Here is a 13420-nt window from a genome sequence, read left to right on the forward strand (position 1 = left end):
TCTTCTGCCATCACTTCTGCTGTTACTGGCATCTGCTACCTTTGGAAGAAATTACATATTGTATGTGGCCAATAAAACCAGTCATGAGTGGAAGATTCCACAGTGAAGCTTAAGGAAATCACTTTCTAATGTACTAAGATTCCAGGCTATTCAAGGCTTTGTAAATGTGATAAAAAACAACTTGAACTGCAGCCAGAAAGGAATTGGGACCAAATGTGGAACACAATGCAATGAACTTACAGCAGCTTGTCCAGTTTAATCCATGTTATTTCTACATGAAAAGTCTTCCAGAAAATGGACATATACTTTTTCTTCTGGAATTCAGGTGTTCTGTGGATTGCCCAAACACTGAAATAAGCCTGTATCTTTTCTTTTTCTTGCTCTCTGCCATCGTTGTAAAAAAATTAACAATCTCAAGCAATATTCAAGAGGACAGTCTCCAAATCCAGTTCTGGTATCACGCCAGTCTTTCACCCATACCAGTCCCTGTGGATAGGAAGCATTTAGACATACTTGGTTATCCCTGGAGATACATCCCAATGTTAAGCAGATGCAGCCAAGCCTTTGAGTTTTCTAGTACAGCTGAGAGCCTGGAATTTTAATGTATTCCTAATTAGGTCCCTGGCTTCAAATGACTTTCCTCCCTGGTTTCTTTAGACATTCTAGAATATATTTCTCATAGGCCATTGTATCTCCTTAGACATATATGTGGAACAAGCATGAGATACAAGGAAAGATTGGATGGCTTCATCCAACCATGTGGAACTGAATATTGACCAGATTTATAGTTGAGATACTATTTCAGCATCAAACTTCTAAGTATCTTTTGTTATTTGTTACTAGAGAAGGATTATTGAACAAAAGCTTTTAATGTAGACTCCATCAGCCCAGGTTGGAGAGGTGTGACTGAGAGTTTCAGGTTATAACCCATTGACCCTCAGCAGCCTCACATTTGCACGTGGTGGAGGCCCTAGACATAATCATTTAGACCTTAGCAAGCTGGAAAATGTGTCTGTCTAGAGGTGGCAATGGATTACCATTAATTTACTGTGTGTAATCCCTTTATGTATCTTTAGGTTAACTATGTAGTTTAGGAAAGTAGCAGGTGATTTACGACATGCCTGCATTTTAAGTAAATCTGGCTAAATAATATACAAGTTAATGGTTTGAAGAACTGTTTTTTTAAAGTCATTAGGAGCTAGGGTTATTGACAAGTGACAAAGGCAAATATTCAATCAGGAGAGCCAGTGTTTAAAGAAACGTCATCTTTTTATGTGTATTATAGGGAGGTAGATCAATGAGATATAGGATGCTAGGAGGGAAGAAGGTATTTTTCATATGCTGACTAACTTAACGTTAGTCATTGCCTAAAAATACTGCAGGTCGAGTTACATCAGTCTGTCAGATCAGGTAGATGAAATATTTACTTTAGTAAATCTAATCTTGCCCTTGCCTGCTGAAGCTGGGGTTGAAAAGCAAGGACGGTACCAATAGTGTAGTAATTACCAGACCCATCCTATGAACTCAGACAGGTGTAACCGCAGATGATTGCAGCAGACGTAAAGCAAGGTTCAAACTGCTCTTCCTTCAGAAAGAACTTGTAAAACGACCACAGCTCTAGCCCACAGGCTTACGTACTCTGTGATGCATTGGTGGGTCTTTGACAATTTTTTGGAGAGCTCTAGATTGGTCTTTTATTGTAAAGGTGCTTAAAAACAGTAAAGTCCCTTCTGAAAATGTACACACAACTTTTAGTTGTCTGTTTTATATCAACATTCCTAGATTTTCATATCACTGAAAATCCCACAAACAACGCTTTCTGGTGAAAATGTCCTGTATGAAAACAGCTGCTAAAACAGAGACTAATTTAACACCAAGCTGTGGACAAACAATATTGACTCCTGTAAACTTAGAAGCCTAAGTTTAGATGGCATTTGCCTTTTAGATGACATATTTGTTTTAGAAATATATACGTACTGCAGATAACCCAATGCACATCGTATTTAAAATGTTTATTTTACATTGGCTTTCATGGAAATTAATCATAAATGTACTCATTTATATGTACTTATTCAAAAAAGTCAGAAACTTTTATATTCTCCTGTTCTGTCAATTACATGCACAGACTTACAACAGTTCTAAATAGAAAAGACCAGTCAGCGCATGTCTATCCTACTAAAAATGTGGAATCTCCTTCTCCCACACAGTGTATTTATTTGCTAATGTTGTTTATCTGTTTTTAAGAACTTTCCAATTTCTTACATTGTATTGAGCTTGACATATCATATTTAACTGATATTCTGGAAACTAACAGCTCTCTCTTTGCTCTTATCTCATTAATTCCTTTGTTTTCAGTTTCAGGTAATTAATTCCAGTTGTTTCCATTTAAGGAACTCAGAAAAATTCCTCTCCTGTGTTTTTTGATCTTTCAAATGTTTTGGGAGATAACATGTTTTAATATAAAATACAAAGCTAATAACCTTCAAAAAGTTGCTAATTTGTCCCTGAAAACATACTTGTTTTTTCTTTCTATTACAAATTTCTATACAACTAACTTTTTCTGAAATGCTGTGTGGATATTCTTTCTCATTTTTCTACTTCTGCTCTTTCTTCCCACTGATTAAGTTCAAACGCCAGCAGGGATTAATAGCTGACTCCTTTCAAGGGAGAAGATGTCAAATTTTGGATAAAAATAAGGGTTCCAAAGAATGGAAATATGACTACCCATTAATAGAAAGGAAATCTGAACTCACAGTCATCTGACATCTCAATGATTTTTGTCAGAGCTAGAGAGAGTTCAGATGGTTTGCTGATCTGTGTGGGACATTCTGCATAATCTGCTATAAATTATGGAAAATAATTACAAAGTAGACTGGAAATTACATAAACTGAGTTATTCCAAGCTCAGCAGATTGTTGAGCAGTATGTCCGGAAGTGCTAGAATCACAGGATAATGCAATTATAGGCTTTGATTAATTTCCGTAAAACATCACTGCTACTCTTTTGGACAGTCCTTTCCAGGGGAGCTGACGTGCAAAATACCACCAGGAAACAGGAATTAGAGCAGTATCTTTATATGAATGGTTGTTGCCGTTAAAGGCTAGTATTTAGAGTTTACTATAGGAGAGCAGGTAAATCCAGGTCATGGACTTCATGACTGTTCCAAATGGCTCTTAACATAGGATCTTAAAATTTGTTTTGTCTTCCTCAGTCATGTGTGAATCTGAAATCATCGGATAGCTTGCACATAAAACTTTGTTAAAGTTAATGCCACAGAATCCAGCTTTTTCTCTATGTTTCAGTCTTCATTTTGAAAAACAGTTTTACTGCTAACCTTGCTTTTTAGTATTGTTCTTCTTTGGCCAAATTAGATTTTGAGCCTATTAGCTACAACAGTGTCCTGTTGAATATCAATCATAGGGAAGGCAGTCTGTCATGCACAGCATAGGAAACTATTTAAAGGATAATACCATCTTTTGCTTCTGATTGTCAAAGTGGAAAAGAAATGTTGCCCTTATGGGTACCATTGCATAATTGCTTATCGCATTATGAGGATTTGCACCTTCCTCTGAGATGCAGTAAAGACAGACTACCAGGCTTGATGGACCAGTAGTGTTATCTGCCATGACAACTCTTTATGTTTTGATACATGTGACCTGTCAGTGTCTCTCCTGAAAAGATAAAAAATTAAGCTATTGGTGAGTGAAGACTAAGCCATGTGGAAAGAGATTTCTAAAGGAACAGTTTTCAGTTGTCAGTATGCAGTGAACCACCATTGTGGAAATGAAGCAATACGTGGCAGCAATCTACGTAGAACAATTTACCATAACCACTGGAGTTCAGTTATTTATTTTTATTTACTTAGTTATATGAGAAAGCACTGCTATATGAAATAAAGACAAGGCAGCTCTTTTAGGGAGACAAAACTTAAACTGGGAAACTGTTTGGGGTTGGAGTAATTCACAGATTGGCTGCAGTTATGCAATTGGTAAAAATTTCTCAGTACTTCATAGAAAAATATTTAGAAAATTGGTTGGTAGGTCCTTCATAATGCATTTCCTGAGGCAAATGCATATAGATATATATGGAAGTTGGTCATGTAGGTAGTGTCTGGTGGACATGGCTGTTTTTCTCTACTTAAGAACTGTTAAGGGTCTTTGTAACTGGAACGTAATTGCATAAATGTATGCGTAGAAGACTTGTCTATTTGAAGTGCTCAGCTCTGTGAGATGCTGAGTGCTGTAAGGTCCTGTCAACTCTTAGAACGGAGTTTTACAAGGGCTCTAGAGGATTTGCATCAGCTGTATTGTACTATCTGGATAAAAACATACATTTTGTATAATAGCCTACCTCCTCCGACAAAAAGGAAAAAACTCCATGTCTTTATTTGGGTGTATTATTTCTTACTTACACATCTAAGTTGAATCCAGCTCCAGCATTTAAAACCGAGCAAATTAAACAAAACAAAAGACATCATTGTTGTAGCTGATTTTACTTTTGAAGTGATCCATTTTTGTTATAAACAGAACAAAATAAATCCAGCATCAGATACTGCATCAGATACCCCATTCCTTAAAGACTGGCAGCTCCTGCTAACTACGTGATTTGAGGAGGAATGAAGAAACAACAAAAATAAATGACTGAAAAACATTGCAAATACAAGGATTGATGAATAGTGAATCTTATTTAGGGCATTGCTTTGCTACCCACTTTTCAGACACCAAAGAGGTTCTAATTTGTCACAAGAGGTTTCCATCAGATACCTCCCATTTGATGTGACAGTCTGTTATTTCCTTTTGCATTGTAGTTGCTTCAGTCAAACAGTTCATGCTATGTCCTGTCATGTTGTCCAACCATGACTTCAGAGACTTCATAAATGCAACATGCAACTGTCTGTTCTGGAAAGACTATGTACTGAAAATACTGCTTAATAGGAGGATTTGATTTTAACTTGTTCTAGCAGATATTTAGCTTCATTAGGAAAAAAAAAGGTAGCTCTGTTCTGTCATAGAGAATATTATCATATGCCTTACAGGCAAGTACATTTAAAATGATAGTAAACGAGGCAGTTTTATAATATTTATTTTAAAATGAATGGTTTTACACATTATAAATGCTTTAGGGACATGAATAATATATAGCAGGTGCCATCGAGGAATCTGACCTGATTGCTTTTATTCTTTCTAGGTTTTTTTCCATCATTTAAATTAAGAAAAAAAAATCTTTTCATATATTGTTAGATCTTTTTTATTATTCTTAATCTTTTTTATCACTTTACAAAAATACAGTAAAAATGCTGTTACAGAAGTAAATGTGCATAGCATGTTATTGCTTGGATTTGGCATAACAGGATTAATTGTCTGGGACTGAATACTGATGTACCTTGGATTTTAGAATAACGGAATTCAATGCTTAACTCTTCCACAGAAATTATGTATGGGACCTTTGTCAAGTCAGTTTGGCCTTGGTCCAGCAAAAAATTAAACATTTGTGCAATGAGAAACTAATGTTTATATACTTGAAGGTACATCAAGGTGTTAATTGCACTGTGCCTCTGTTTCTCTCTTCCTCTTAGTTTTTTATAGTTTAGACAGTAAAAACCCCAAAGACTTTTCAGTATGTATAAACTATATCTAGCACAACAGAGTTCCTGGTCCCTGCTGATTTCAAGGAAATGCTATTACACGTCCTGCTCACTGCACTCCCGTTGACCCTGATGGAAATGTTTGCATGAATAATTTGAGCTCTTTGTATATATTCACATAGGAAAATGGTATTGCCCTGGGAAAAAAGAATGGGTCCTCCTTTCCTGGCCGGATACGCCTTCTTCATTGTGGTAGGTTTGGTCTCTCAGTGTAGCTTTTTATTCTCTGACCTTAGTGTCAAAAAGCTTCTTTTTTGTTGTTGGGTTTTCTTTAACTTGTTCCCAGATGTCTGGTGCAACCAATGGCAATAAAAGAAGTAAAATAAAGAAATTTAGAATTCTATTAGAAGCCACGGAAACAATTCCCTGAGTATCCATTGGCTTAAATAACTGTGTAAGTAATTTTGCCAAAAGACATCTAATGGACTGTTTTAAAAGTAAAATCAGCTATAGCAGTGGTGTCTTTTTTATTTGTTTTTCAACAAATACATTGTTTTAGTTCTTTCTTGTATTATGGCTGTATATCTTACAGTATCAGTTATTAAAGAATGAGTGAATATGCTGTTTAGGTATGTACCATAAAATGTTATAGGTGTGCTATGAAGTATTTTTATAAATATAAAACCAGAGGAAAAATCATGAAGTACAAACCAGTTTAAAGCTCAGTTAAAATGAGAGGTGGTCCAAATTGTCAATGAAATTTTCACAGTTCATGTTTGCAAATCTAAATTCTATGAATGATTTCTATATTTTTTAACTACTTATACTAAAAGCATCTGTAAGAACATGCCTGAATTTGGTGCAGTCAGATTCTATAGCAAGAGCTTATCCCAGTTAGAAGTGCCCATTAGTAAAAATAACTTGTACATTTACACACATGCAAATCCCTGTTTATTTATATATATTTATGCCTTTGGAAGAATAGAGAGACAAAAGAAATGTATGAAATCAGACTAGGTGAGAACATTATACAAATTCTTTACACCTCAGCAAATAATTTGCCTTTGTGCACCTGCACTCCAGTTTCATGCCTTTCTCTTGGACACCTTTGTAATGCATTCTGTAATAGGACAGATACTTAGTTGAAATAGTAGTCTCCATTCTGCGGAGGGGAATTCCCTTGCATAAATTGGTTCATTGGCTCCCCGAGGCAGATAAGTCACTCTCCCAAGGGGAGAGGGACAAGGGAGTGCTTCTGGGTGCGACATGCTGAAGGAAGTATACCTGCAGAGGAAGATGGGGAAGAAGGTGCGTGAGTGTTCCTCCAACGGGATTTGTAGAGCAGAGTGTGAATACTTCTCCAAGAACTTCTGTATGTCAATGACCTAGATGGTTTCCCTTTAAACATAAAACAACAGTTCCAGTGGAGAAAGTTAAGTGCCTGAACTGAGCAATTTATAGAAACAAATGGTTCAAGAAAGAGTAAAAAAAATGGGAAAGAGTATAAAAGAAGCGTATAAAAGTGGGGAAAAATTAAGTTGCAGGAAGATTGCATCATTCTCTTAAACTGTACTATATGAATAGATACCTTGGTCAGAGATGACAGCAGCAAGCCCTCTGCCTCTGTATCTTCTAGGCTCTGTGTAAAAGGTGTATGTGCTGGAATATTACTTACTATGGTAATTTTATTTTAAAAATTAATCTAGTTCTGGGGTTCTGCTAATGAACCAGTTTTATTTAAAGATAGCACTGATGCAAGTTATATCTTCAGTCTTACAGTTTGGATCAAACCCTTAACTGCTGTTTATTTGATATCCCTACTTTGTTCCCCTACTCCCCAGCCCTTAGGCATAAACTAAGGTACGAAACCATATCCTGAGCTCCTAGGAGTGCTTTAAAATCACATTATTGTCATTAGCATCTTCTAACTGAGTTGGCCATACAAAAGAAGGTATTCTTTGTCTTGTGAAAGATTTCCCCAAGCCATGATCAATCTAGGAAGTACTGCTAGATCAGTATGGCAGTATTCCATGGATGTTAATGGTTCAATTAGGCCCTGCATGTATGGAGTAGTGTGTCCCTACTAGTCATTGTCTGTCTTTGTTTTCTTAAACCAAGCAATGTCTCTTTCAAATACAGAAGATTAAATTTTGCTTGACAGCCCCAATTTCTTTTGCTTCCATGTTTCTGAGGCTAATCCTGACCATTGTGAATCTTCCAAAATGCAATTTTGATTTATAAAAATCCTTCAATTAATTAAACCCTGACAACTTTCATGTTTTCCCTTCACATGCTGGCAGCACTGACGTGCTGTCCTTGAAAATGTACACAACATGTAAATTAGTATGACAACAACTCTGAAAAGCAAGATTCTTTTAGACAACTGCAAGTGCATGTGTCTCGTTCTCTTCTTTGTCTGCAGTTTGAAAGCTTTGGCTATGGCTTTGGAGGTGTTTGGCCGTCACTCAGAGACTGGCTGGGCATTGGTGTATTTTGAGGGAAGTGGTGAGTGATGGCCTTTGCATCACTTGTTTTGGTTTTTTTCTTCCACTTTCTTTCAGTTATTAAACTGACTTTATCTGGACCTGCAAGTTTTCTCACTTCTGCTCTTCCTAATCTCTCCCCCATCCTGCTGCTGGGGCGAGCAGCTGCGTTGTGCAGCTGCTGGCTGGGGTCAACCCACCAGAAGGAAGGGGTGGGAATGGAGAAGAAAAGGACTGGGAAAGAAAAGGAGGGCCCTCATTATTACACAGTTTTAGACTTTGTCTACTGTGTGGAAATATCTGTATGGATGGTCTACCATGACAAAACTGGATAGTCTACCATGACAAAACGTTAGAAGCTCTTGACTCTATTACTGTATTATTTACCAGAAGAACTTCTTAAGAAATCTTCTTAATGTGCAGGAAACCACCATTTTTGTAGTTTGGGTTCTGGCAGTATCTCCTGCGAAAAGCAGTAGTATCTTATAGTAAGAAAAGTATATGAACACCATAGTTGCAGTCCAGGAAGGGGCTTGAGATAGAGCATGTTATATTTACATAAACTTACTTATTAGATAATTTTAAAATTGGTATTAGCGACACTTTATCATAAGAATTATATATATATAAAATATATAAGAATTATAAACAGACTTGAGGAATGGCCTAAAGCATCACAATTAGTGTTAAAAGGAGTTTATGCTGAAAGGAGAAATATAATACTGGAGAAGGAATAATAATGAAGCTCCTCAGTTGAGGTAGTAACCAGTTTTATTTCGTATTTTTTCTAAGAACTAAGGGGTAAAATGATGCCCCAAAGATGGAAAAGATTTAATTGCAAATGTATGAGAAGAGCTAAACTACCTCGCTTGTAGAAATGGATTTCAATTTAGTGATATAAAATGCAAAATCCTAATTTCAGTAGATAAAAACAAGAATGTTTGCTATCAACTGGGAGATTACCTGTTCAAAATGCCAGTAGCAGAGAAGACTTAAATATTGTAACAATATGACAGACCTGACTGTATGATGCAGCCATGAAAAAAAAAAATCTTTGAGTTGGGTGGATAGAGATGAGGAGGCACAGATCCATCCTATAAAATCTAGATACAATACTATATCCTGTTCGCACTGTGTATAGGTGCTCCTGTTTAAGAAGGATTAACTAATACTGGAATATAAGCCAGAAAAAAACCTACAAAGGCAAACAGTCTAGGATAAAGTCTTTTTATCCTAAGAAAGAAAGAATAAGGTTTGTTTAGCTTGACAAAGCAAAGGCTTAGAGGAAATGCAGTTGCTGCATACAGATGTATTGGTTGAAAAACACCAGAGAGGGAAAACAGCCATTTACCCAAAAGGAAAATTTGGCGTAAGAACAACCTGGGTCATTACTACATTCAGGCAGGAAATCAGAAGTTTCTAAATGTCAGATGTTTGAGGTTCTGCAATGTCCTTCCCGGAAAAGTAATGGGAGTAAAAATCCCTCTCTCCCCAGTTAGTTTTGGGGATGTTCTTTAATCAGCGTATGAAGGGGATTCATGACATAGCTGGCTGATAGTGGGGGCTGAATTTATTAATTTAGGAAGTCCATTCTAGTATCTTGTCGTATGTATTGATAGTTTCTTCTAGCTGCCAGAAGCAGGTAAGCACACTGTATTAGCTGTATGGCAGGTATTTATACCTCTCACAGAGAGCTGTCATGCTGTCAACATTATCTGTAATGAAACCACTCATCACTTAGAAGGCTCAGGAATGGCAATTGCAATTGTTATAACTCAATATTCAGTTTTCCACTGCTGGGAAGTGTGCCTTATCTTTAGTACTTAGCATTTGGAAGCTTTTAGCCTAATCAACAGGCTTAAGTAAAGTGTAATTTCTTTTTCAGTTTTTCCATTTTTCCGGCCTATTGGACGTGTGCACTCTAAAAGAGTCTGAGAGACACAACAGGAGATGTGAAGCCCACATAACCAAGAAGGCAACTGCAGATTTTCCATTTAGTGTTTTAGTTAGACTTTTCCTTGGAAGGTGCAGTCCATCTTAGAAATCCCAAGATAAGTGCACAATGGCTGAGGAACTTTTTTTTTTTTATGTAGTCGACTCTTCCCTGTAACACCACTGCTTAGTAATGTTCCCAAAACAACATGCACTTAAATATACAGAGAGGGATTTACCTAAAAATACCTAAAAATCCAAGGTTACTAAACACAAATGCTCTTGACTTACTCCATTACATCGGTTTACTAAGTTCAGTTGTATTTACTGAATGCCTTTTAGAGGGCAGCTGATGCTAGGTGTCTTTAGCACGAGAGAGAATGTTCCAGAATTGACAGTATGTCTGGGCTAAGGTCTTAGTCAAGTAGCGCTTTGAATATCCTTAGAAATTGTCTTCTCTTCAGTTATGTAGAGGAATCAGGGAAAACTTAATGAGTGACTAGACAAGCAAATTGTGTTGTCTCAGTTCTTTCTCCTTTCTATAAAAAAATTTAATAGAACCTTTTTTCTCTTCTGTTAAGATGTTCTGAGTAGAAGCACAGTCCACTGTCCTAAAGTGGTTTGTAAAAAGTGGAGCTTGTACCTGAGAAATATAAAAGGCGTTGTCTTTGTAGGTGCTTGTCACGGGAGCCTACAATTTTTTCATCTGCTCGTTTTCCCCACCAAGCAATCCCCTATGATCTGAGCAAATTCTTTTGCTCTTTATTTAAGTTGAACTTCTGGATGTCTCATCCACTGGGGTAACTTGCTCATTAGGTTAAGTTGCTAATGGCAACATTTAATTTAAGTAAGTGGTGTACTTTACATAAGGGGAGAAAGAACAGTTAACGGATACGTAGACCGGTTAGGTTATTTAAAATACAAGCTTTATTTGTGAAGTAAGAAAATACTATCGGTGGCTGTAGTCAGAAGCACAATGCTGAACAGACAGAAAAATTGACTTGTAAATAGGTCTTTGGGAGGTTATAACTCAAGTTACATATATTATTCATGTAGTAGTAAAGCCTGGAATCTCCATTTGGAGATAAATATTTCATTGTGCAAGGCACTGCACAGGTAAAATACAGGGAGGGTGTCCTCTTTCCCAACCACCTTTTTCAATCTAATGAGAAAATATATGCAATAAAGAAACAATGGGACTGCACCATAATAATGAGCATTTTGAAAGCATAGTTTAAGGTTTCTGAAGACAAGATGGTAGCTTTGGAATTTTAGTTTCTACACTTCAGCATTTCATATGTCCTGTTAGTAAGACATGTCTTTATTTTACAGGAACTAAACAAAATGTACCTCAAAGGATGGGCAGGTGTAAGCATGATGGGAGTTTTCAGGTAGGTCATCTGCAGAATTCCTATTCCTTTTAGGTCAGATTTGTTAGACAATCAAAGTCCACATCTATTGGTTTTGATTTAGTTCAATATTTAGCATTCATTTAGATGGGTTATCTTTTTTTTTTCTGAGTCTTTTTATACCAGGGAGCAGCTAATACAGTGAGAGTCAGATGTGCAGTGGCCCTGCAGAGTCTGATTCACCTGCTCATATCCTGCTCTCTCAATGATTTGCATGGATATTCTGCTAAGAGCACCCACTGAGATAATCTGGCAGCCAAATAACTTAATCCTTGTCATTCTTTCTGTGGCTTGCTGGATGTTAAAAGGACAGGGAAAAATAAGAATGAAAGGAAGTAAAAGCTCTGGTTTTGCTTGCTTGTTTTTATTTCTTTTAGCTGCTGTAACAGGTGCCTTATTATTCAGCCTAAGCAGTAGGGACTTGTAATTTAGGACACATGACAATGGACGATAGATAATCTACGTAAGAAACAGGGCATCAATGAGCATACATTCCATCTATACTGATTAATACAGGAAAATTTCTAAGTAGACCACTATCTCAGCTTTGCCTGACGTTTTTCACAGGAAAGGCGTGTCAATAACCCAATCTTTCACTCACCATCTCTTTCTATTAGTGGACTTTAACAATAGCTTTGGGTCATAATTTGAAAATGTAAGCAGTGTTAAAACACAGAAGCTATATCGTCCCTTTCAACAGTCTATGGGCATGGTTCAGGTGAATTAATTACTTACATTTGAGTAAGTAATTTGAGACTGCAATCCCTCTGTCCTCTGTTAGTAGTAGTGGAGGCTGGGGAAGGATGAATGCAGTTCACAGTACATCATGGCATTAATGCACTCCTCCTACTGAATGGTTTAGGATGCAGGGATTATTGGGCAGGAAAATGGACTCCTCTCTTGATTGCTGCACTTAAGTGTTTCTCTGGGGCACTTATTACACTAGAAAATACAAACCATAATCCAAGAAATACAATGATATAAATAAATCCCTGGAGAAAAGTTTTGCTGCCGCTGTCTGCAAATAGTGCTATTACCCATAAATGGAGGCAGCAAATGGAGAATGCATGGGTGAAATACTTTGTGGTTATTCAATTTTAGTACCATGTATGCCTGTCTTTTCCCAATCTTTGCCACGGTAATTGCAAGGAGTTACTTGAATGAATCATCAATTACTAGATATGACTGGATTTGACCAGGGTAGGGGGCAATGTTAAATATTGATCATTTGTGTATCAGGTGTTTGATGGCATATAAGACCGTGACAAGAAAAAGGTGTGGGTTTTTCTCCCTAAAACAGGACACAAAGATAGTTGATACAGGGGCATGGTATTCATTACTCAAGTGCCATAGTACCTCTGTAAATTCCCATTTAAAGAGGTCTTGCCTCCACTTGTATGATACATAGCTGGCAGTTGTTAATCAACTCTTGCTGATAAGTTATTTTGTGCCTCTCACTTTTTTTTTCAGGAAAAGGCATAACTACATGCCTCCAAAAAGTTTATTTTGCTATGCCGATGGCTCATACAATGCTGCAAATTGTTCTATTTACCAAAGCATCTCTGGCCTCAGCATCTGTGGGCTGCTGACTGGCTGCATGAAATATGCTGGGCTGATAACATCAGACTTTCTTTTGTTGTTTCTAATTTGGCTCATGTGTACTTACAAATGTCCTGTGACATTTATACCTACTCACAACTGTAAAAGTTGTTTTCGGCTATATCAGAAATGCTGGTTTAAGTAGGATTGGCATAAAGCCTTCTGGATACAGTCTTTTGAAACTACTTCCAAGGTTTTTCCTGTAACAAAGCACAGAGCAAACAACTTCCAAGTTCTCTAAATGTAGCAAGAGCATCTGTTGACTTCAGAAATGAGCTTAGTAACGGTAATGTCTTTTCTGCTATATGTCCTGGAACCAGCAAATGCTTAAATTGCTTTTCCTTTCCTTTTTCTTTTTCTTTTTTTTTTAAATTTTCAAGTGAATTCTAATACCTGTATTTTGGATTTGAACA

This window comes from Calonectris borealis, chromosome 6 (assembly GCF_964195595.1).
Source record: "Calonectris borealis chromosome 6, bCalBor7.hap1.2, whole genome shotgun sequence".
Taxonomy (NCBI): domain Eukaryota; kingdom Metazoa; phylum Chordata; class Aves; order Procellariiformes; family Procellariidae; genus Calonectris; species Calonectris borealis.